Below are 21,958 nucleotides of genomic sequence, written 5' to 3' on the forward strand. Positions count from 1 at the left end.
CGATTTATATATTAAATATTGTCATTTAAACAATTTTCTATATTTGAATTAAATTATTTGTAGTTAAATAGAACTTAAAAAAGACTCCATGGGGGCCCATTTTTTGTTTAATTATGTTTTCTTGAGCTATGTATACATAAGTACGCAAAATTTCAAGAAACGGTCATTAATAATCTATAAGCAAAAAGTTCATGATGAAACATCTTTTCCTTATTCTGGATTAGAAAACTGTGCGATTCGAGCCGCTCTAATTCAATGAATTTCGAAATGTCTGTTTTGCCTGAAGCAAAACTGCAAGATCCTCTCACGACAGTCTCATCTTCTAATCGATTATCTCGATACTCTACCTCTGTACATATTTGCATTTAGCTCAATGCTCGACATTCTTAAACTCAAGTGCCTATCCTGTTGTGAAAACTACCAAGCTCATAATCTATCATTACTCCGCTTGAATTAATTTGCATAATTTTGCATATTTCAAAGATCTTGATAATATTCACCTCAGCCATTAACCACATATTTAAGATAAATTATTATGTGTATGTAATGCTACTAAAGCTAAAACTTCTAATGAAACATGAAGTATGTATCGAATATTAAATTCAGACTTTACTGAAATTTGCATAACGACTTAACGAATCATGTAATTTTATAAGCAATGTGAAATATCATATAATATAGTCTGAAGTAAAATCTATGATACTTTCTTTAATAGCCTTATTTTGATTGAAAATCTAACTGTACATTCACTTTATGGACAGCCTTGACAATTTCGCAAGTATTGCTTAAAATGGCATCAAGTTAAGAGGACTGTAGGATAAATCAATAAAAAATAACTAGTAGTAAAACAACTAGTAAAAAGTCATTCATAGACACATGATTTAGTGATCTATACTTAAAAGTCCATATTCTGTATTTAAATAATCAAATAATTACTAATGAAATTATCGTACTCCTATTTGTGTTCTCACACTTATATATATCAAAATACCCAATATATTACAATTAAGTGAAACCGGTATGATCTAATAAAGAAAATACCTACAGTCATAGGTATTCAACATTGTATTCACAGAAGGTTTACTAATTGCTTGTGCAATATAACGAACTAAGTAACTAGAGAGCCATAAAGATATAAGCATGAAAGCGGAATTGATTACAAGGTAACAAGAAAAACGTAACAATTTGTAAATACATCAGATCACTTCCGTATCGTACGAAATGATCTACCACGCTACTAGTGCAATCGGAAACTCGAAATACGTTAAGCAAGATTCGTATTGAAACGCGAGCGTAACTCATAAGGAACGTGATTCGAAGATCGTTCGTAATAAGCAGTGTAAAAAATTTAACAAGGCGTGAGCAAAACGCTAATTTCCGCAATTTTCCAAAGTACAGTAGCGATTTTCTTTTAATCGATCTCGTTTTCGATTCAATAAATCCTTGCACAGATATGTCAAACTCCGAAAGTCGCTGATTTAAATTGATTTCTCAAAGTAATTTTGTAGGTATTATTCTTATATTTTATATTATTATGCACATTTTATCAATAAATGAAGAAACAGTTTAACCATTGATATCTGTGAAATGTATATTGTTGGTGTCTTGATTGACTTAAAATTAAAATATATGTAATATGAATGAATAATTTTATATTCAATTCTATTGTAATTGTTATTTATAATACAATATTAAGGTACTGGATGTCTGTAATAATTTTAGTGATTAGAGAAAATTTGGAAAACAGAGAGAGTTAAAATTATTTTATTTATAATTTGTATATCAATTTAAAAATGATTTATAGGAATTTTATTGTATTTTGCTCAAGTTGAAATAATAAACAAATGACTGCAAGAATGTATCTTTCTTCATAAAGAAGTTATTGTGGCAATATTGCAGTATCTAAACTGATAAATTTTATTTAAAATAATGATCATCTTATGAAACACTATATTTTCTATAATTTGCACTTATTACCAAAAAAAAACCTGCTACATAAATATAATACATAGTAATTAGAATAAATTCACATCTACTTTCCTTTTAATAATAATGCTACTTTTTGATATTTACATTTATTGCAGCTTCCCACATATCAATTCGCAGAATTCCATAAACAGCTCAAAGTAGGATTCGTTGAAATCAAGAGAGAAAGCAACGTTTGCATTAATAAATGTATTCGAACTTTACGTTTCTTTTCAGGATCCTCTCTAAACCCAATACTCAGAGAAAAATTGTCAGAAAAATGTTATTCGAAAACGAATCGAAGCGATTATCGCATCACGCTAATTTAACTACTTTCGCTTCGATTATTGCTTTCGACTCACGATTTCTGACTTTCTTCTGAAATTCTTTTAAATGTTTTCAACGCGAGAGAAATTTTAGTTCCTATTAAAAGAGTCAAATCGCTAAAAAATCGCTGTGAATATTTTCTTCTGTCGATTTGTCTGTTAATTAAAATACTTTTAAAGGCTTTTACTGTCAATAAAAACAACTTAAATTATGACGCTGTAAAATCTTCCCGGAGCCATGATTCTACCGTATCATTCTAGGAATACCATAACTTTTATATGATGAGCTCGACTCGTCTTCGCGTTCGCAAATTCTTGCAAACGGTATTGCAAATTGCAACGTTTAAATAGGCACGTCATTATGAATTATGGAGATCACAGCGTCGGTATCAATTATGCAAAACGCGGGGTTCATAACGTTACACCTAATTCTCATCCCGTGGAATCAGGTTGAAGATAATCATGAAGGAATAAATTACTTAACTAAGCGATGATAATATTCCAATTATCGAGGCTGGTTCTATTGCATCTTCCAACGTTCAATGGTGAAATCGACGATTAACTCAATTATGAATGCAACAGTGTATGTCACCTGCGGTAGAAACATGGAAACGTATGATTTATCAGGTCATAGATTGATTATGTGGACATTGAGATCTGATCTAGAAGTAATTTATCTTGAGAGAAGTTGATACCAAAAAAAGAGACGACATTTTATGTTCCATATAAAACAGTTTCTATGTTCGTTTATAACAGATGACATGTACATCATTTTCAATGAAATTAACATCTTTTCTGTATTTCCTATCAATTTATCTGATTTATTGTGTTTGGTCCTGCATTTGCTGCAATATTGACATTTTTTAATCTTCATTATCTGTTTATAAAATGATTGCTTGCTGAATCTTAAAAAAAGAACATTTAATCTAGTGCAAGTTTATTCGAATTTCCTTTTATTTAATCCTTCACTTCATTATTATTTGTTTCTCAACAAAATTATTTTTCTTTGCTTCTTCTGGAATAAATAAATGTAATTAAATTTGTACATCATATATCCCAAAGCTTTACTATAATAAATAACTTTACTAAACGTTAGGTTAAAATGTTTAATTATATTTAAATAAATACTTGTACCGAACTACATTATCTTTTTAAATTATATGCACAAGATATTAACAAAAGTATGAAACTTTTCTTCAAGTTGTAAAGAGAAATTGAAGTTTCCCCATCATTTTGCAATCGGAAGCTTCGTTACCAAGATGTAAACTGATGTAACCCTTGGTTTATAACCCAATCAGCTGGTCACGACATCGAACATTCTGGTACATGACTATAAAACGCGTGACCAAGTGCAAAAACTTTAGGTTTACACGCCGATTTCCATGCCCCAACTTACTTAATTTCGAACAAAAAAGAGTTTTCTCTTCACTGTCCGTCTCTAATGTATGCACCTCTTTTATTCAATGCAAATCGTGCTATCAAAGAGGTAAAGGTAAAATAAAATATCGCCTATCTGTGCATACAAACTTAATTGCATATTATTGTAATTCGAATATAAATCGCCCTAAATGGTCTTTATTAGTGGCGAAGCCTAATATGTATAATCACAATCTAAACATAGTCTAGACACTAGTCACCTAAATCCTATCGCTTTGATAAAATTAGTAAATATGTAGAATTAAGGTTGTTATATTTTTTCTACACTACATAAGTACTATCTAAAATAATACACATCGTGTTTGATTTTTTTTTAATTGATTGTAGCACACAACAAAATGTCATCTGTTAATATTTTGTTTATACTATGCATTAGTTACAAGAAATATCTATGAATTGTCTCAATTTTGATGAAACATACAAATTTCTAGAACAACTCAAGCGTAAGGGTTGAAACTACCCTCAGTCTTCAGTATTATGATTTATATCGTATCTCACCTTCATATTTGGATAATGACGAAATTCAATTTCATACAAATTAATCAAATAATCTAATTAAAATATCTTAAGCGATTTCAGCAAATCTCTTCTACGTATTTAGATTCTGCCCAATTTAATTAACACGAATTATTAAAGAATTAACAAATGGACAAAAATAAGTAAATTAAACAGACAATGACAAAATAAATCCTTTGCAGTCCGGAAGATCCACAAACTCCAAACGAATTGAGTCGAAGGAAAACGGAAAGTGAGTGCACGGCATAAGGAAGTTGAATACATTCAATTGTAAAAAGGAGATTCGGATCGACAATGTGGTAAAGCGATTAGTATTGTGTGTAGAAGGAAACGAAACCGAAATTAAAGGTAAACTGTGGACGATTTCGTGTTCGCGTGAAACTGAAACGATTGTGTATGCAATAATAACTAGAAAACATATGATACAATAAAGGAAAGTGTCAGTAGCAGCGAAGGTAAGCATGGAGGATTCGTGGCACTCCTAAACAATCCACGTGGATTACATTGGTAATTCGTCGAGAAATCGGAAAAGAGATCTCGCGGTTTCACTATATGAAATTCGGAGTAATAAAGCTCGTTTCTTTCCTTCAGCTTGAGGTACGTTTTATGCACGACACTGGATTGCGTGATTTATGTAGAGTTTCACAGGAATGCGGAAGCTTGGATGAATTTCTTTGACTATGAAAACGGTTTTTTTTTTCTTGGCACACTGTAATGAATTAACATACCACGAAGCAATTTGAGCTAATAATGATTAGACGCTATTTTAAGAGGAACATACATAACAGAATGCTAATGGAGAAACCAAGCACGAGGAAACGTATTGCATAATATTTTACAATAGATCGAAGTATTCTTCGCTATAAAGGGATCATGAATGAAGCATGATACAGCGCTTATTTACAGTATCCGTTGCTCCATCTCTAGACAAAAATATTAATGATCTGGAAATTTTTGAACTTTTTTAATTACATTGCTCGAATGCAGGAATGCAGAATTATTTATTAACAAAAAAATCATGAGGAGCCTGAAACAACCTTGACACCTCTACTCAATGACCTTGAACATTGAAGTTCCTTCAAAGTGTTTTAATTTTTCCTTCGTAAGTATTGATTTCATTATCGTAAGTTTTCGTTTATTTAACCTTTCATCTACTAGAAAATTTTAATTCCAATATTTACCTTCTGTAATTAATTAACTGTTAGTTGTCTACTTGTACAATACTCAATTTAGCTCAAATTGCTACATGTTAACCTATATTGATATATTACTAATGTAGAGGACCTTCTTCTAACAATTGTAAACTCTCTTTAAATAAAGTAGTAGTTAAATTGTTAACAAAAATTAGGACTCTCGCACTCTTAAATATTCTAAATGTGCATGAAGTGAGTGGAATAATTCATAATTCATTACTCAAATCAAAATATACTTTCAAAACTTTGATTCAAGTTCTTGTAAAAATTGCTAAATAAATTCTTTCAGGGTTTATTAGTAAACCTCCTAAAATTTAATTACAAAAGAAACTAATATAAAAATAGAGAAATTCTGAACATTGTTGCAATCATTTTTAAAAATTAATGATTGTAATGCATCCTTAAGGATGCACGCTGTTCGTAAGACCTGTTAATTATCATTTCGATCGCGTAACGACGAAAGGTATCGAAATTAATAAAGAAAAATCGAAATAACACAAATTTCAGGAAGTCGGGCGAGCTAAACGATGCACAGGAGGCGCTTTCTCCGATGTTAAACCTGATTTAGATTACGCTTATGCACACGCTTGTGCAAGGCTGCATCCGTCAACTTGTGTGCACGCCTCTACACATCCTCGCGCGGCCAATAACCGTGATTGCAACGGTGCATATAAATGCACTTCCATGGACGATGAGATCCGACGAACCCATCGCGAGACGCCAGACAAATGAACATGATTTACGATCCGTTGTATCGATAACTATGAGGCGAGTATAGACACACTGGTGTCTGACATAGGTGCAAACACAAACTTTGTGCGTTTCAAGAGAAAACTCACGAGCAATACGTACTTGTGATTTAACGTAACTTTCTGTTGTATGAATTTTATTTCATCTTTCAAAATAAAAATTATTATATGGTCACTTGTACGGCTACGAATGAATTGATGTGCTCTGAAGCTGTGAGACTATTATTAGTTTTTATAAAAGAAAATCTAAAAATATCTATGTACTCATTTTTGACTAGAGAGACTTAAATAAATTTTTATTTATCTTTAGAACACTAATAAGTAATCATAGAATGATAGGCAATACTTGACTAATATTATTATCAAATGTGTGATGAATTTTAAATTATAAACATAAAGAAACTGTATAATAAGTTACAATATAATTATATTACAAACACAATAGTTAAAAACAGGTACGAATGAAAGCAAGAAATTGTTTTTTAAGCATATTATTTCACAAATTTTGTTGTATTTTTTTAGTTCTTTGTCATTATACAATCGGTATTACTTATACATTTAATTTAAATATAATAATATATTCAAAACTACATTACTAATAATATTACTGAGCAATATGAAGTAACCTTCCTTCCTTATATATAATTCTCAAATGATAAAAATTCAATTAACCCAGACACAAATTCAATTAACATTCGACAATATTCACAAAATGTAAATTTTAATATTGCCTATTGAATATTAATGCAAATAAATTTGAAACCATTTGATACCCTTTGATTTGTTCCTGAATAAATACTCGACTTTCTTTGCGAATGAAAAAGTCGTGGATAAAATTACACACGCGCAAAAGTCCTCAAAGATAGTTGCAATTTCCTACCGATTAGAATCGGTACGATAACCACCAGTAGACCACAAAATATCTCGCTTCGACGCGTTAATGGCAACGACATGGACAACAGTGATGCAACAGAATGCACGTAATGCGGCGAGTCGGTGCAATGGGACATACTCGGCGTAACTAAAACCTGCAACAGGATTGCAATCCGGGCATACAAGCATACATCCACTTTTAGCTCCTATCTTTCTCAGTCTTCCATAATGAATGAGACAAGAAAAGCTTTCACGCGAGGAAACGCTAATTTCCAAGTCAGTAATACAGCAAGCATTCTCCTTTTCAAATTTGATAAATGGAACCCTCATAACATGAAAATATTTTTCCTGTGTTCATGCAGGATGTTTCATTTACATGGTACTTGTTACTGTGTAAATTATTATTAATCACATCCATGAGAAATGATAGTTGCTAAATTTAATAAATTCACACCTAAGACTTCAATTCCCTAATATCTATACTGAAATCTATAATGAAAGTATTATTTCAAAAGAAGTTGTAAATCGAAGAAAAATCTGTTTTAATTCCAGTATAGATATTGCAAGAAAAATGTTAAGATTGGACCACTGTGACACGGGTAATTTCAGAGTTGTTATGCTACAATATTTCGACATCCAATTACGCAAAGCAGGATTGCTTGAATTAAGTTCTTCTGTTGCCCATTGACCCACTTCGCCATCTTTAGAGGTTTAGAATAGGAGTTTATGAAAGAAACGACCACGTAAGTAAAAATTCAAAACATTATTTTCGTTATGCAGGTAGCACATGCTATGTGGAAATTAAATCGGTTGTTACTTTTACTTTATGAACCTAAACTACATTGTTAGACACGCTGCGTTATTTAATAATTGCCATCGCTAGTTTCTGACACTTCGCTGACACGCTCGAGCGTATTGTGCCTAATTGAATTTCTTCAATAGAATCGACAGAATATTACTATATGCAATGAGCAAAATTATTAGTATATCAATTAGGGAATAATAATATAACGAACTTGATATTGATTAACACAATATTGATTATCGGTGGTTTAAAATTATTCAAGTAAACTCGATGTTTCTTGAATTTTTAGTCCATTTCAAAAGTTCAAAGTTTAAAAATAAAATATTTATATTTACTAACACGTGATATACACAAACATAAGTGTTGCGAATCTTTTGCACGAAACAAAGGAAAGTAAGTCTTGGTAAGCTTTCCGGCGCAATTCACATGCAAATTGAGAAATTCTACTCAAAGCGAAGACCACGAAGGATTAACGAAGTGTCAGTCTTCGGTCGGTAACGATCGTGATTATCCGAAGAGAAGATTAATTAACGAGAATTCATTCAGTTAAATAATCACGGAAAACGGGAATATTAATTTCAAATTTTCGAGGAAGATTATTTTTGTTCTAAGACAAATAAATGTTTGCATTACACTCCTCTTAACTAAGAGAGGTAAATATTAAACTTAATAAAGAGAAAATTGAACTCTAAAAGTTTATAGCAATTAGCCAAGAAAAAATCTAAATAAGTTTCAATTTTGATTCGTCAAGTAATATATACACACTTTCTAAATTCGCCACAAAGTCAATTCAAAGATCAGATTCGAATTCAAAGTTCACCTCGGAAGTTTCCTCTTACCACTTACTTTCATATCCACAATATTACACGGAATCCTATTCCGTCAGCAAACACATTCTCAAGCAACCATGTATGTATAGTTTCAATGCCAATCGAAGAACCTTTCTCTCACTGCAAAACGTTCCATTTTGGCATTGCTAAATCTATTTTTAGTGTTCGATCGACCTCACAATTAAGGTTCCCATAAATTCTTATTTTAAATTCGTCCTCGTGATCCGACACTATTACCTGAACTTACAAAAACTGGTCCAACATAAATGATCCAATATTGTATAATATAGATTGCGCAGCTTAGATAGAGGACAGGCAATGTATATTTTATGTATAATACAGATGCCAATATCATGTTTTTAATTCTTTTTACGATTAGATACTATTGTAGAGTTTAACTACATAAAACATAACAAACACGATTGGAAAATGTAAATATACAAATCGCATAAGAATGGATAATTAAGTGTATCAATGAAAAATGTAATTAAAAATAACCACTGTCCAAAAATTCTTAACATAAGTCTTTCTTGCAAGCGTACGATAATAGTCCCTCTATAGTTCTTTCTCATTTTTGTAGAATTTTAAATTAATAGCATCAGTCTTTCTCCCAGGCACCCGTTCAATTATTCACGAATTCCTGACACGCTCCAGATTTTTCCCCATTCGAGCACAATCGATCAAGGATACGCGTATCCTTCTGATGAGATTGATAAGGGACGCTAGAAATCCCGCGGTAAGAGTAGACGACCTTGCACCGTGCACCTTATTCTGCAAGACGATCTACAGATCCACGGATCGATGCTCTGGACGTTGTTATATCCTTTATAATTATATGCAACGAGTGTGATGCCTAATAACGGGATGTTGCGAAGCATCGTTACCTCCGCAAAAACCGTTCCAGATTAATAACCGAGATTCTTGTTGCGTAATCGTTGCCTCGTTATTGTGTCGCGTTTATGTTCAAGGTTTGAAAAATTTTTATTTATGCAATGATGCGTAACCGTTGCCAGGAGATGTCGTTTAGAAGATGTGAAAAGCAGAACGAATTAGTTAGTTGTTTGCTCGATTTATAATTAGTATCTAGGAGGAGGTATTAAAGGTATTCTGTTCTTGTTGCTACTTAGCTTTAAGAGCAACAAATTCTAGGAAGAAACGTGTATGAAGAGATATTTCCAATGGATAACTGTTGCATGATAGTTTCACAAGCATTTTATTAAAGAGCGAATTCTACTATCTACATTTATTATGTACAATCAGTCCCATAAGTATTCGTACCCTTTATATCTATTGAAGAAATTTGTTTAAGTAAAATGATAGGTTTGATGCTCCCAGAGATATGTTTTATTATAATGTGCATATGTATATGAATAAACTTTACTCGTGTATGAATTTGTAATGAAATATTTATTTGCATACATCAAACCTATCATTTAATTTAGACAAATTTCTTTAATAAACATAAAGAGTACGGATACTTATGGGACTGACTATATATTTGTGTATATTTTGATGTATTTACCTATGTTCCTCTTCGGCATTTCAAATTTGTTTAACTGTAATGCAATAATCATGTAGGTGTTTACACAAATAACCTTTATTTTAATTTACATCTTTTTAGAATATTTTTTCTCCATTATTCTTTATATATATATATAAAAAGAAATTCAATTTTAAATTCAAATTTAAAATAATTTAAAAAAATCATACTGAAATCATACATGCATATTAACAAAATAATAAAATGTCTTCAATAAAATGCTTGAGAAGATATATGAGAAGAATTTTTATTTCACAATAGTGAAGTGTTTCTTTCTTGTTCATGTCTTCGAGCACGGTAAATTCCAGAATTCTTCTCATAAATATCTTTCAGGAATTACATGTATAAGAAACCATAAATAGAACTCCTATAAACAATTAAAGCATTTCAAGATAGTTTCTGATGTTCAGTATGTATTTCATTTTGATCAAAAGAAAAACTATTCAATTATGCAGTGTATTTAAAATTCTTCTTTTAACGTAATTGATCTATTACAATTAAATCACATTTAAAGCAACTGTATCTCAGGTACAAAGAATTTGCATATTCACCAGATCTTTGCCTTAGTTCCGAGATGTAGAACATTTTTATTAACTCCTCGACACTATTTATACATTCTAAATAACCTGATAAAAACAATTAATAAATATGCATTCGAAATTCCCACTGCAATTTTATAAAAAAAAAAAAATGAATAGTTTGACACATCTCCAGAACTTGGCAACTTTCCCCTCAAAGTATTCTGCGCAGATTGTTAATTCAGCTTACCGACGAATCATCATTATATCGCGTGCCCATAATTGTTTGACTTTCATTATTCAAGGTTCCTTGGACGTATTCGTACGAATAACAATGATCTCCTGTGTTTCCTGTGTTTCCAGAACGTTCGAGAATCCCACAAAATACGCATACTTCTTGATACATCGGGAGATTAGATTCGCATCGACAATAAAATCTCCTTTGTACCACCGCAATTGTATCTATGCTGGAGTATTTCCTTATCTTCTATGTTTACTGTTACTGCTTCTGGGTTGTCGGAATAAAGGGAAATTATTATTCTCCCATGAGGATGACGACCAGAGATAGGTAAAATTGTATTCGAATTATTTATGGCGGATTAAAAGGTAGGGTTTATTTGTTTGAATAGCTACACAGATCAAATTCTATTCTTTGATCGTGAAATTTAGTTTCAGTCAAGGATTCGAACCCTAACCCGTACCGGGTTCCGGTATTTCGTATTATAGAATAACCCATCTAACCAGGTAACACAAGACATCTGTAACCCGAGTAACCCGGTTAACTTGGTTGTATGCGCGTTATAATAATACATTAAAAACCATAGTTATTACCATGTTTCTAAACGGTAACCAATTTTATTTCAATATTGTCTGCTTACATTTACTCGTATTTACTACTCGTTTACTGTACTTATGTAGCAGAACGGGGACGTAAACACTTGGCCAGCCCTCTTCTTGCGGACGAATAGTACATGTATTGGCATAAACAGTCACTTGAAGGAATCCCTATTTTGACCGGACATGTTATGAGTTTTCTGGGAACCCCAACACTAGCAACTGTGACAACCAGGCGAATGATAAACATTCGTCAGTCTTGCCTTAGAACGTGTAGTGAACGTGTGTGTCCTACATTCATTATATACTCGTACATTTTAAACAATCTAGTTTCGTTTGATTTTAATATTGCCTGTAAGTTCACATATCTTTGACTTGTCTGGATGTCTAGGATGTCTTCTTCTACTAGTAACCCACTCCGAGCAGGTTAACCCGCTCTTCCTACAATTCAAGAACCGTTCCTTCGTGGTTAGTATGGATTACAGTAAATTTCCCTTCATTAACCGGGTTTGGGTTAGGGTTCAGCAGCGGTTCGAATCCCTGGTTTCAGCTTATAAGTAAAATTCTAATTTCTATTTAACGAATCACGGTTAATAAATTGTTTAACTTAAACACGGTTTAACTTTTCAAGTCGAAAACATTGATATGATACATATTTATCTACAGTATCAATGCACATGAATTCACTTGCAAACCCATCATCGCGTTATTTTCTAAAATATTCATAATTGAATTTCTCAATAGCCAATATCATAGTTTCAAGTTTTGTTTATTAGAACAAATTAATTCATCCCTGAAGTGTCCAAGATCTTCTCTAACATAAATCGAATGAATTCGAGGCTCTATGTCATCAACGAAAATTCAAGTAACAGAGGATTCACTGCGCTACCATAATTTCTAAAATAATTTCGTTGACGAAATGAAATCCGCTGACCTCATCCAGCCGCTTCTTCTTTTCGCGTTGCGATTGGATTGCGCAAAACCGAGCAAGGAATACGCAGTGCCGTAACACGGGAAGCAACGCCTGTAATAGATGTGTAATTTAGATTAAGGATCGCGGATGATGTGCATTAACTTTCAACGAGATCGCTCGACCTTTTCCTTCGCTGTTCAAGTACTGTCCAACGAACGGCCGAACCATTAACCCCTTCGTGCCCGCGACTTGGTGCAGTGACCATTATTCAATTCTATGCGGTTTGCATTCGAATCGACCATTTTACTCGAACCACATAACGTGTTCGACTCTTTAGCTTGAATAAATAGAATAAATCCTTGGCATAAATAGAAAATCTAAAGCAATATTTAATATTGAGTTGATATAAAAAAAAGAGGGTGAAGAGGAACGCTACTGAGAATGTTTGAATAGGTAGAAATGTGATGGGTAGTATTAAACGAAATTGGTGTGTGTATGAAATTGACTGCATTATTTCTTTGTTTGTTTTAACGGAAGTATCAAACATTATTATTTATTTCTTTTAAGCCCTATCAGCCTGTTTGAAATGATTTAAAAAATATATAATACAGATTGGATTTACGACTTACCTTATTACTGCATTCAAATTAAAAAAGTAATCCGTAAAATGAAAATACGCAATTAATATAATAATAATAATTAAAAATCTTCAAAAACTGATGTGCACCGAGAACGACACGATTAGCACGAAGGATTTGAAGATTTATGTAATTCTTCATTATATAAATTTCTTCCGAGTTTCCCAAACATTTAGAAATAAATGATTTCTTCGTAATTTGTAACCTTATGATTAATTTAATATTCCAAACTAAGCAATAACCAGGTGAACTTGTATAGTTAATGGATTTCCTTATAAGAAAATATTACGAATAAATCTTGTAAAATATTTTTAATAGACAATCCAGAAATTTCCATTACTAAATCCACAATTAAACACATTAAACAATAGAGGATCGACCCATTCATCGTATATTTCTAAATCGATGTATTGTGATTTATTTTCCTAGTACTTTGACTTCATTGTTTTTGTCAAGACGTTGGTAAATGGGTAATAATGGATAAGATGTATTTCCACACTGTTTTAGAACGTGTAGAATTGGATGTGCTATATTTAATACGCCATGGGCGAGATGATTAAGAAACCCTCGATACGTCGACCGCTGCTTTTCGATTCGCGACTCGAGATACTCAAAGCCTGGCATATTTGCGAAACTACGAGCAACTTTCTACTTTGCACTAATCTTTCACTTCTTAAGTGATCGAACCATATTTAGAGGTGTATTGTCGCGATATTGCAAAACTTATTTTTTTGCATGACGTTGTTTCATAAATGAAGGTGAACAATGCATCGCAAAGAACCGAGCATGATTTCTTTAACTCCTTTCAAAATAGATAGTAATTAACAAGGGGGATATAATATAATATATAAAAACAATTAAAACAAATCATGAGTCACATGAACAATATAGAATATTTTATTTAAATTATTTTATTCGTGTTTTTTAGCATTATATTCAAAGAACCGAATAATAATAATAGTATGTCCTCATTGTGAAAGACTTGAATATTTCTATAAATAGAACAGAAAATATTGAGGAAATCAGTGAAGTATTTAATATTAATTCCCACACTTATTTATAAAGCATGCCATTTGTATAAATGTCAAGATGAAACTATATGCTATAAGCTAAACAGAATAATACTCATTCTGTCATGTTCCATCATTTCACTGTCATCATTGTGATTTGGAAATAGTGATCGCCAATTGAGAATCTAGAGGCAGTGGGCGTTCAAGGATGAGCCACCTCGTGTTCTAGGATGCATTTTATGCGATATAAAAATTTCGCAATTGCTACTAAATAGTGTTATATAACAGGACGCTATAAATAAATATGTTAATGTGCTCTTTGCTATAAAAGGATTCCTTCATAAAAGTTAAAAACGTTATAGTAGGTATTTACTAATGTAAAAAAGCTTTATGATACACCGAAAATTGATTATTTAAACAGAAAATTTTGGTAAACGTGTATTCCAAGATCCATACGAAACGCTTCTAAAATTTTTATTATTAAATGGCCAAATGTCGCTTATGCCAGTCTTGCAATAAAATTCTACATTTTAAATGTCAGAGTTATAGGCAATAAAGGACCTTTCAATATTTTTATTTATACAGAATAAAGTCAGCAAAAGGCAGAAATTCAGTAAAAATAAAAATTTACTTGTTCCATTGAATAAACGTTATGAATGAACTGCTACACTTTGATATTATTAGGTTGTCCTAATAAAAAAACTCCTGCACTTAGTTATTCTTTGTGTCAGAATTTATATAAATAGACAACCTAATCTCTCAAAAGTTGATGTTACATAGTAATAGAGCAAAATGGATTCTACACAATTCAGTAACATAACATAAAACATAAGATATTCTATACATAATGATTATTAATAAAACGGAAAAAACTTTTGCGACAACCAAATAACATTTATCTATTATCTTAATAAGATCTCTACTCAACGCTATATTTTTATTTCCCTTGCACTAATCTTTCACTTCTTAAGTGATCGAACCATATTTAGAGGTGTATTGTCGCGATATTGCAAAACTTTTGCATTAGGCATTTGTTCTTATTTCTTCACTTTTGTTTGCACAACTTCATTCAATAATTCATATCACAATTTTAATTAAACAAATAACGATCAAAGAGTTCATAGTTTACTCGTTGCTCGAAATTTGTACCTGCATAAACTATTTCACCTTTTTCTGCTTTCATACTAAAGAAGACAAGTAAAGATTGCCGTAAATGTTTACCTTCCCTCGCTGACGATACAAGTGAAAACGAAATTGACAAGTGATGATTCGCAATGTCCCACATTTCACTAGCAACCAAACCGTTTACACCTTTGGAAACATGTAAGTGCTTTATAACAACAAGAAAGTCGGTCGACGGTTATCTTTGCTTGAATGCGTTCCCTCCTTATTTCGCGAAGTGTCGCCAGTTCGAGAAGAATCAGCGAGATAAAACTTTCGCGATCTGTGTAGAACGTTGCCAAACGATGAACGATAAAATTATGAAACTTGAAACGCTTCCAAAGTGCGTAAAGATTCTTAAATAACGCCATCTTGACAGCGACAAAACGGAGTATATTCATGAATTTTTTTGTAACAGTACTGTACGCCTGACCGAAATTAACATTTTAGCGCGAGTGAAACATGTGACATGGAGTTAGATGGAAATTTTTATGTGTACGTTAAACAATAAGCTAATAAAATGGCCTTTATTTCAGGCCTAACTGTGTCTGAGGATCTTAAACTTGTCAGATGGCAATGTTTATGAGTGTACTCTCTGTCCTTTGACGAATAGAATATTTAAAATTTCTTAAATTATACAAATTATAGCATTTATTTGAAAACAGTAGAGGAACAACTTTGTATACTGAATTTAGTTTGCTTTCTGGAAAGCAGCAATATGTTATTGACACTCTGGAAATTATTATTTTAAATCAGAGGATGGGCGATATTTTTATCTAAATTGAAACTTCTAATCATGAATAAAAAAAATCAGTTGCATCTAGAAACAAAAATTTGATTAAATTGAAAAACAAATATGAAACTATTTAAAAATTAATACTGGCACATTTAAAAAAGAAGTCTACAGAGAACAATGAGTTGACACGATAATTCTAATTACATTATTTCTCGTAGCGTGGTGTTAAAAATGGTCTTTAAATAAATCACTGACCGTGAAATTCATCAGTAAGAAAAGCCATAAAAACGGTCACTTTTCGGCTTGCACGAGGATTGAAACAGTCACGTATCCGCTCATATCCAATTAATTACCCACTTCTAGGATAATTACGAGCAGAACGTTGTTACTCGAAACCGACTTGTCTCTTGTTTTCGCAAATAAAACGTATCTAACGAGCGTGAGACGCCGTATCGAAATATAGAACAGATTATCCTGCACAATGCGCTCGCGGTATAAAGTTTAATAAGCTAGTGACATTCGAGTCCTATGTAACGGGTAGACCATACAAAATTTATCGTTGCAAAAGTTTCATGAAAATCCTTATGAATTCATGTATTATTCGGAATTTAGTTAATGAAAAAAAATAATCTAATCTAAAGAAGAAATTGTATATAGCATAGTTATTAATGACAAAGTTCAGTAATTAATAAAAAAGAAATGTGTATTTGAAATAGGTGAAAATATAAATAAAATCAAAGAATCCATAGATTTACTTTAGTTTGATAAACAAATAATTATTAGAATAAATTAGAGAAAGAGAAATTCAACACTTCAATCTATCACTTGTTTATTATTATTTTTTCTCTTTTAAGCCTCTAATGAAATAATATCAACATTGGAATGAAATTTTTTAAATGCTTGATTTTTTTAATACAGATATTTTAGAGTTCATCGTTAAACTGTGAACTGAAGACGATAACCATTTCATAATTTGATTCATCTGATGAATTTCTTGTTCTACATAATTTAATAATAATATAATAATATTATCCTGTGAAAGTCTTCCATTTAAACTTAAACATTGAGTTCCTAATAAACTGTACTGCTCAAAAGGCCAGACTCCTCATTCTTTAAATCGTTTTACATTGGTATGACAAAGTATAATACTGCGATACATAAAAACGGAGTCCATGTAATGTATCGTATATAAATTAATCTAAAATGGAAAAATGTGCACAAAGTCGTAGAGATTATAAAACATTTTACGATGTTTTGTGCAAAAACCGGTCAGAGGATTGTACATCCATTTAAGTTCCGGAAGTTCTGCTTTCCTGTATATAAAGAGCATGTGGTGAGAGATTACACAATGTACAACTTGTTACTACAGAGGGCAAAATACATTTTTATTTTATAGCTTCTACAATTTTTTAGAAATTCTCCGCAATATAATTTATATTCTCTTTTTAGATTCAAATTATCATTTTTGTATAGCCTAGAAGATAACTAAACACAATTAGTCGAAAACGTGAAACAAAAGTAATGAAGTGCTTGTTACAAATACATCCTACGTTATTCATTTTAATATAACACGCTCCTAATGATTTTAATTACTAAAGTACATAAAAATCAAGGTTAATATTAAACAGGTTCCCTTAATTTTGAATCACTTTTAGTCTCTAGAAACATGACAATTGAATTTTTTAAATTAATCATGTAAAGAAGTGTGTTAATTTTGTATCTGCACCAAAAAAAAAATGTAATTATAGATACAATAGTAATAGAAATACAACACAGTTGCAGTAGAATAAAAGGAACTTGATACTTACAAACATGACAATTGAATTTACTAAATTAATCGTGTAGATATGTATACTAATTTTGTATCTGTACCGAAACACTGTAATAAATTTATTGGTAATAGAAATCAAATTCAGATGTAATAAAATAAAAAGAACTCGATGTTCATAACCATCACAATAAGATTTACTAAAGAAATATACTAATTTTGTGTCTAGACCAAGAAATTATAGTAGATGCAATATTAATAAATATACGATACAGCTGTAATAGAACAAGCGGAACAAAATATTTAAAGCTCGTCGCCTTATCGTACTCGAAGAACGAACGACCTCAGCCCTTGCTCAGCTATCGCTAATCGTCTATTCTTTAGTCAGGTTTGCATCAATGTTGCTATTCAATAACACGCATAATCGTGTCCGGTTGAACCGTCGACCCTATCTGCGTTCTATCCCGCGCCCAGCTACGACTGAATCGCAGCGACACCAGCTCCCCAGTTATTCGTCATTAGAACATATTAGAACCGACTGGAAAATTGCGAGTTTACGACCACCCGTTGTATCATTCGTTACGAGAGACCGGCGCACGACTAGGCGTGGTCCACGCGAACCTGCAGTCTCTTTCCTTCTTCCTTTCTTTCCCACCCCGACCATTTCTATCTATGGGTCTCTCGACCGTCTGCTATCAAGGCACTTGAAAATACGATACACTTGCGGACTCGTTCAATCGTGAAGGCGGGTCCAAGCTTACTGCTGAACCGAACGTTGCAGTCGAGATATAGGGACATTGCAGGACATTGCAAGACATTGCAACGTTTCAAGAAAAATTAGACGTGAGAGTTTTGATGATGAAAATGTTGGATCGTAAGATCTAGATAAAGAGAAGCATGGATTGTCGTTCATTCCAACGTTTAAACAAAAATTAGATGTGACAGTTTTGATGATAAAGATGTTGAATCGTAAGCTTTAAATATAAAAGCATAGATTGTCATACAGAGCAAAGTTAAATAAAAATTGGACGTGAGAGACATTTAATGACAAAAATGTTGGATTGTAAGCCTTAAATAAATAAAGGCATAGATTATCATTTATGGTCGTCCTGAGCATTAAACAAAAATTGAACGTCAGAAAGTTTTGACGGTAAAAATGTTGGATTGTAAGCTTTAGATAAATGAGAGCGTAGATTGGCACTCATGGTCCTTCTAAACGTTAAACAGAAATTAGATGTGAGAGAGTTTTGACGATAAAAATGTTATATCGTAAGCCTTATATAAATAAAAAAAATAGATTGCCACCCATGGCATCCTAAGCGTTAAGCAAAAATTAGAAGCCAGATTTGATGATGAAAATATTGGACAGAATTCTTGAATAGAAATAAGAAATAATAGCATACATTGTTATTCATGGGCCTTTCAAGGGTTAAACAAAAATCGGATGTGAAATAATTTTGATGACTAAAACGTTGGACTGCAATCTTTAGATAGAAGTGAGAAATGAATCTATCCAATGTCATCCATGGTACTTCCAAATATTTTCAGTGAAAAATTTTCATATATTAGAGAAAGAAGATTAGACAAAAATTGGAAATGGAAGAGTTTTGATGATAATATCGTTGGACTGCAATCCTTGGATTGTTAGCCATGGACCATCCAAGAGTTTTTAGTACAAGATTCCCAACCTTAAAATCTTTGGTCCTCCTCAGTAATTTTAAAGAATACCATTCTAAAATTTCTAACTAATCTCTACTTTCTTATTAATTTCTAAAATAGCGCATAGTTTTACTAATTAAATAGAAACTCAATAAAATCCGTCACCAATAACCAAACAGTAGATGTGACGTTAAATCAACCATTAAAAAAAAATTTTTTAAAGATTTCAAGATTTTAATATTCAACCATTACGAATATCCTCTGCACAAAATATTAAAATACCCCAGTATTCCAACAGTAGGACTATTACCTACTCGACTTCTGTTCGACAAACACCAATTTGAATCACTGAAGTGTATACTTCTTCAGCGAATTACGTAAGAACACGGTGTTTTAAGCCATAGGTCATACCTTCCCTATCCAATCTAATTCGCAAAAATAAACAAAAGATCTCGGTAAACCTAGGTCCACATACTGTAATTTTCAGGTTAAACGCGAATGCTCCCTTGAGTAATCCCAGCACAGTTTCGTAACAGGGATGGACGCGCAGGCGCGTCCAGAGATACTTCCGGTATTCGCGTGCAGCTGTCTGAAACGTTTCGCTAACATTTCTCTGGTAAGGTGAGAACAGGGAAGAACCGTTACGAAAGCTAACGAAATTAAAAATCGAGAAACGAAAGGACTTTAATTGATACGATCATTAAGGATCCAATACGAGAAGTATCAATATTATACAATCGTCAGTTTGAAGAAACACTAATAAGTCTATAAGAGGAGTATTCCTAGAATTCAGTACAGCTGGAGTATGAAGTACTTAAACTAATTTCTATCTATCATTTACAGTGTTCGCGGCGATGGGATGATTAGGAATACACAGCTCGAGAAAGTGAAACGAATTGGTTCGCGGTAAATTATTGAAGATATATTGAATTCGAGAGCAATATCGAACCATGAAAAATACACGCGATTGATTCGCCTCTGTTTCGAATCATTTATCTTAAATGTTCTGGTAATTATCACGGTTAAATAAATATGCAACGTTGAGTTCCCGTTACTTCTGTTTACGATCAAAACTTTCCAATCGCTGACACGTGGCTAAAGTCCGCGCGTTATGACTTGCAGAATATGAAAGGATCCGCGGTGGTAATTTTTTAACCTAGGAACACGTTTCGATAACCTTTTGCGTTGAAAGCACCAACGAGAACGTTCGGGATCTTCTTCGTTATTGCGTTACGAACAATTATTGAGAGATCGTCAACTGGACGATGACCGTAATTACTTCATGTTCTCTGGAATATTTACTTTCGCGTAACATTTCGGAATGTGCTATGATTGACATGTGTCTCGACTCGGTGAATATGTGGGTCATCGATCGTCGTTAGATGACATTTAAACGTATCGTAAATTTTTATTCATATTTAAAAGCAGCAGTAAGTAAAATAATTGATTCATTAGTATGTCATCATAGTCGATTTAATTTTATATTCAAAGTGTTTGACTTGACAACTTAATTCCACCTTGGTTTCGTGTACGTATGTATTGAAGTGTGTACATTATATTATTTTTTTAAGTGTAATGTTACATTAATAACAAGACTGCAAACGTTTACGCAAATTTATGCTATTACAGATACAGATAAAAATTTGAGATTTCAAAGTACGTCTTATTTTCTAAATGCAACATGTATTTTATTCTTAATATTTTATATATTTTTACATTTATGCACACTCTGATACGTTTTTCCATATTTTCACTCGCTATAAATACATAACCATCCGCAGTCTATAATTAGCATTCAATTATAATTCAATATTAATACGAAATAAAACTAAGAACTGTATAAATTAGCTATAAAAATTCATAATTAATTCGTGTAAAACTATATAACCGAAAAGAAATTTTTGCAATGAAAGAATTTAAAATACATTCCATTGCAAGCACGTTTCGCTACCGATCGAAAAAGGCGATTAGAAACGAATTGATGGTGTATTAGATATATAAACACTGTATCTGCTCTATAAGCTAAAGTAGCTATACTTCCTACCTTCTCTTCAGAGTTTCTCACGCACGCTTTGTTTTCACTTTTTCCATTGGAATGATCTGATGTAACCGCAATAATAAAATGTAAAACTTATCGAACAGGTAAACGAATTGGAATCTGAGTTGTCCGAATGAATCAAATGAATCCTAACGAGAACTCCGTTAGGTCGAGAAAATTATTAACAACGGTAGCTCAATACACAAGTGCAAGTGAATATGAAAATAAATGAAAATTTGTATTTTATTTTTAATAATATTTGAAAACAAGACAAAATGGTTTTAGAGCAATATATAAAGTAGATTTACTAACTATGACTTTTCGATCAAATTATTATTATTTTATACCTGAGAATCTTTATAAATATATAGAAAAAAATACTATATATGCATTAACATTGTAATATATAATTTTAATGCACATATTATATATTACAATATAAATTTTCT

General features: G+C 32.0%; 1 protein-coding gene and 1 long non-coding RNA gene across 2 annotated transcripts in view; both read right to left on the minus strand.

Moving 5' to 3' along the window:
* Positions 1–21,958, minus strand: part of LOC128873608 (mucin-2-like) — a 91,708-nt gene that overhangs the window by 52,343 nt on the left and 17,407 nt on the right. The gene's annotated exons all lie outside the window — the stretch shown is intronic.
* Positions 10,704–15,600, minus strand: LOC128873073 (uncharacterized). The gene is made up of 3 exons (XR_008456314.1): positions 15,369–15,600; positions 12,682–12,836; positions 10,704–12,610 (listed from the first exon to the last, which is right to left on the minus strand). It is a non-coding gene; the product is annotated as an uncharacterized LOC128873073 (long non-coding RNA).

The sequence above is a fragment of the Hylaeus volcanicus genome, chromosome 3 (genome assembly GCF_026283585.1).
Source record: "Hylaeus volcanicus isolate JK05 chromosome 3, UHH_iyHylVolc1.0_haploid, whole genome shotgun sequence".
In the NCBI taxonomy this organism is placed as follows: domain Eukaryota; kingdom Metazoa; phylum Arthropoda; class Insecta; order Hymenoptera; family Colletidae; genus Hylaeus; species Hylaeus volcanicus.